This window comes from Arachis ipaensis, chromosome B10 (assembly GCF_059453495.1).
Source record: "Arachis ipaensis isolate K30076 ecotype BB chromosome B10, ASM5945349v1, whole genome shotgun sequence".
NCBI classification, from domain to species: domain Eukaryota; kingdom Viridiplantae; phylum Streptophyta; class Magnoliopsida; order Fabales; family Fabaceae; genus Arachis; species Arachis ipaensis.
In genome coordinates, this window is record NC_142435.1 from 22,536,982 (window position 1) to 22,542,708 (window position 5,727).

A 5,727-nucleotide genomic window follows, 5' to 3' on the forward strand; every position below is an offset into this window, starting at 1 on the left:
CATCCAACGCTCTATCATTCCTACTAGCAACCAGTCCGAAGTAATTATGGACTGAGCTATCATGATCCATAGTATCATGATTGGAGAGGAAGCAGAAGTTCATGAGATCATATCTCTAGAACTATACAAGGTAGCTAACAAGCCCTCCATTTTGGCAAGGTTAGCCTTCCCTCATCTCATCTGTCACCTATGCAATTCAGCTGGAGTTGTCATAGAGAAAGACATTCTCATTGAAGGGGACAAGCCCATCACTAAGAAAAGGATGGAGCAAACAAGAGAGCCCACTCATGGACCTCAACAAGAGCATGAGGAAGTTCCTCATCAAGAAATTCCTGAGATACCTCAAGGGATGCATTTCCCTCCACACAACTATTGGGAGCAACTCAACACCTCTTTAGGAGATTTGAGTTCCAACATGGAGCAACTAAGAATGGAGCACCAAGAGCACTCCATCATCCTCCATGAAATCAGAGAGGACCAAAAGGTCATGAGAGAGGAGCAACAAAGGCAAGGAAGAGACATAGAGGAGCAACAAAGGCAAGGAAGAGACATAGAGGAGCTCAAGCACTCCATAAGATCTTCAAGAGGAAGAACTAGCCGCCGTCACTAAGGCGGACCCGTTCTTTAATTTTCTTGTTCTTATTTTTCTATTTTTCGGTTTCTATGCTTTATGAGTTATCTATGTTTGTGTCTTTATTACATGATCATTAGTATTCAGTGCCTATGTCTTAAAGTTATAAATGTCCCATGAATCCTTCACCTTTCTTAAATGAAAAAAAATTTTTTTTTTTGAAAAAGAACAAGAAGTACATGAATTTCGAATTTTAAATAGTTTAATTATTTTGATGTGGTGGCAATACTTTTTGTTTTCTGAATGAATGCTTGAACAATGCATATTTTTTATAGTGAAGTTTATGAATGTTAAAATTGTTGGCTCTTGAAAGAATAATGAAAAAAGAGAAATGTTATTGGTGATCTGAAAAATCATAAAATTGATTCTTGAAGCAAGAAAAAGCAGTGAATAGCAAAAGCTTGCGAGAAAAAAAATATGCGAAAGAAAAAGAGAAAGCAAGCAGAAAAAGCCAATAGCTCTTTAAACCAAAAGGCAAGAGCAAAAAGCCAATAACCCTTTAAACCAAAAGGCAAGGGTAAAAAAGGACCCAAGGCTTTGAGCATTAATGGATAGGAGGGCCCACAAGAATAAAATCCTGGCCTAAGCGGCTAAATCAAGCTGTCCCTAATCATGTGCTTGTGGCATGAAGGTGTCAAGTGAAAAGCTTAAGACTGAGCGGTTAAAGTCGTGGTCCAAAGCAAAAAGAGTGTGCTTAAGAACTCTGGACACCTCTAATTGGGGACTCTAGCAAAGCTGAGTCACAATCTGAAAAGGTTCACCCAGTTATGTGTCTGTGACATTTATGTATCCAGTGGTAATATGGGAAAACAAAATGCTCAGGGTCACGGCCAAGACTCATAAAGTAACTGTGTTCAAGAATCAACATGCTGAACTAGGAGAATCAATAACACTATCTGAATTCTGAGTTCCTATAGATGCCAATCATTCTGAATTTCAAAGGATAAAGTGAGATGCCAAAACTGCTCAGAAGCAAAAAGTTACTAGCCCCGCTCATCTAATTGAAACTAATCTTCATTGATGTTTTTGGAATTTATTGTATATTCTCTTCTTTTTATCCTATGTTGTTTTTAGTTGCTTGGGGACAAGCAACAATTTAAGTTTGGTGTTGTGATGAGCGGATAATTATACCCTTTTTGGCACTGTTTTTATATAGTTTTTAGTATGTTTTAGTTACTTTTTATTATATTTTTATTAGTTTTTATTCAAAAATCACATTTCTGGACTTTACTATGAGTTTGTGTGTTTTTCTGTGATTTCAGGTATTTTCTGGCTGAAATTGAGGGACCTGAGCAAAAATCTGATTCAGAGGCTCAGAAAGGACTGCAGATGCTGTTGGATTCTGACCCTGCTACACTCAAAATGGATTTTCTGGAGCTACAGAGGCCCAATTGATGCACTCTCAATTGCGTTACAAAGTAGACATTCTGGGCTTTCCAGAAATATATAATAGTTCATACTTTGCCCGAGATTTGATGGTCCAAACTGACGTTCAAACGCCCACCTGAGATTTCTGGTGTAAAACGCCCAAACTGGCACCCAAGCTGGCGTTTAACTCCAAGTATGGCCTATGCACGTGTAAAGCTCAATGCTCAGCCCAAGCACACACCAAGTGGGCTCCGAAAGTGGATTTCTGTACTATCTGCACTTAGTTACTTATTTTCTGTAAATCCTAGTAACTAGTTCAGTATAAATAGCACTTTTTACTATTTTATTAGAGCCTTTAGGATTTATCATCATCGAGAGGCGTTGTTCACGTTTGGAGGCTGGCCTCACAGCCATGCCTAGACTTCTTTCACTTATGTATTTTCTACGGTGGAGTTTCTATACCTCATAGATTAAGGTGAGGAGCTCTGCTGTTCTTCATGAATTAATGCAAGTACTATTGTTTTTCCTTCAATTCACGTCTACTTCTTCTCCAAGATATACTCTTATACTTAATTCAGTTAAGTCAGAATAAAGGGGTGACCCGTGACAATCACCCATTATCTTCATTACTCGCTTAGCCAAGATCCACGTGCCTGACAACCACAAGAGGTCTACATGATGTTCAACATAGTCATTGGACGACAGCCAGAGTATATTCTCTTGGGTATCTAATACACGGACCGAGTCTGTGAGATTAGTATCTTCGTGGTATAGGCTAGAATAATGGCAGCATTCATGAGATCCGGAAAGTCTAAACCTTGTCTGTGGTATTCCGAGTAGGATCTGGGAAGGGATGACTATTACGAGCTTCAAACATGCGAATGTTGGACGCAGTGACAGTGTGCAAAAGGATAGAGAGATCCTATTCCAGCGCTAGTGGGAACCGACAGATGATTAGCCGTGCAGTAGCTGTACATAGTATTTTTCATCCGAGATGAGAAATCCGACAGTTGATTAGCCGTGCAGAGATCGTACCTGGCATTTTTCATCCGAGAGGATCATACAGCTTGCCATGGAAGGGAGCACGCATGATTGGAAGAAGGCAATAAGAAAGCAGAGGTTCGGAAGCAACAAAGCATCTCCAAATGCTTATCTGAAATTTCCACCAATGAATTACATAAGTATCTTTATCTTATTTTATGTTTTATTTATCTTTTAATTATCAAAACCTCATAACCATTTGAATCCACCTAACTAAGATTTACAAGGTGACCATAGCTTGCTTCAAGCCGACAATCTCCATGGGATCGACCCTTACTCACGTAAGGTATTACTTGGACGACCCAGTGCACTTGCTGGTTAGTTGTGCGGAGTTGTGAAAAGTGTGATTGCAATTTCGTGCACCAGGTTGCCTTGTGCAATGCAACCTACGTCCAGTCTCCACCACAACAGTGGTGGAATTTCCACTATAGTTAAAGTATTACATACACCAATTCCACAGGATTGACACAATCCTTTCACACTCAAGTTCTAACCTAACTTGACTTGGTTATGCTAATACCTAACTCTTCCTCTTAGTTCTAACCCAACTAAGAAAGGGGTACCTCACAGGTACATGATATAAGACACAGACTTAACCTAAAGAAATCTGAAATAACTCTAGGCTTTTCACTCATGTATATCTCTCTGCCTTTTTCTCTCTTAGGCTCTTTTAATGACTCTCTCATTCAGCCTTTTATCTCAAGAAATTACAGAAAGATAAACATTAAAAAGTAAATTACAATCTACAAAACATGAAGGAGATTGACTCTACAACAGCCTCTTTGCTTTGTGATAAACCAGATTTGCTAGCCTCTGATTCAGTTCTTCATTCTGGCAGAATGCTCCTTTGACTAGGATGCGCTGTCTAAGTAGATGAACTTCTTCAGAGAGCTCTTCTCAGAACATACACCTCAAGAACACTGGTTATCTCTCCTTAGTTTTTGAACGGTGAACCAACTTCTTTTGTATCTCCTTGCATGTTGCTGAGTTGCTCTCCCTAGGTCAACTCTCGAGCTTTGTGCTTCACCAACTCACCATCTCACTTTTTCCCATTAATCCTCAAAATAGTAACTTTGATTCTGATCTTCTCTTGTTGACCGAAAGCCACAAGACAGCAGAAACAAATATCTTCAATAGTAAACCCAGATCTTGGCCATTGAAAAACAACTTGGTCCCCAAGACACACTTATGACCATAGATGCAAAGCAGTGAAGAGTAGAGATCATCTTTCCCATGTAACCTAGAATGGATATGCAGAACGTTGAAGATGAAGAGAAGAAGATATGATGCATGTATAAGGAAATGAAATCACCTTTTAGCTTCTGACTTCTTAATACAGTTTGATGTGGGTGATTAGACTTCAACATTTTGCTTAACCTTCTCTTTCTTGCTTCTTTGGTGAACAACTTAGGGACTAAGCTTTCTTTTACTTCTCTGATTTCTGACCAAGAGGGAAAAAGTATACGTTGCTTTGGTGAAAGCACACGGGAGGGAATTGCTTGCTATCGGGATTGGATCGGATATCATTCATGTAGCCCGTTTATTTCTTTGCTTGATTTCTTTTGGGCTCCCTTTGGATTGTAGCCCACCAGCCTTGTTTATATTTTTCATATCCACTTGGGCTGTTACAATAATGAGTTTTGGCCTGCAACTTTTAATCATAAATAATTAACACTAATTATTTAATTTGTCCAATAAAATAATATTTGTCATCATTAATTAATTTAGTTAATTTCTTAACTCATCAGGTAATTGTGGATGACTACACTAGGTTTGGTTGGGTTTTATTTTTTGCGCACAAAAATGAAGCCTTTTCGGCTTTTGAGATTTTTAGCAAGAAAATTCAAAATGAAAAGGATTTAAAGATTGCATCAATAAGAAGTGATCATGGAACTGAATTTGAAAACAATTTATTTGAATTCTTTTGTGAAGAATTTAGAATATCACACAATTTCTCTTGTCCAAGAACATCTCAACAAAATGGTGTTGTTGAAAGAAGAAACAGAAGCATTCAACAAATGACAAGAGCTATGCTTTGTGAAAGTAATGTTCCAAAATTCCTTTGGGCTAAAGTAGTTAACACTGCCTGCCACATTTTAAATAGAACTATCATAAGGAAATTCTTGAAGAAAACCCCTTATGAACTTTGGAAAGGTCACCCACCAAATTTAAATTACTTATATATCTTTGGATGCAAATGTTTTGTTCTAAATAACAAAGATAATCTAGAAAAATTTGATCCAAAAGCATATGAGTGTTTATTTGTAGGATACTCCACAACTAGTAAGGCATATAAAGTTTATAATCAAGATGCTAGAATTATTGAGGAGTCCATACATGTTACATTTTGTGATACTAACTTGGTTCAAAGTATTTTGGAAGATTGTGATGCAGGAAATCATGTTTAAAAGGATGATAAAAAAGCCCAAAATCATGAGAATAAAAATTCTGAACAAAATGAATCAGAAACTGCAACTGCAGAAAATCCTGCAGGAGACAATTCTATTTTATCTCATGAATCTGCTGAGAATCCTGAAACCACCAGTTTATTGAATCCCTCAGTGATGGAATCTACTTCTAAGTCTACAAGACCTCGTGAATGGAGATTCTTAAAGAACTATCCACATGATTTTATCATTGGGGATGTCTCACAAGGTGTCGAAATTCGTTCCTCCACTAGAAAAGCA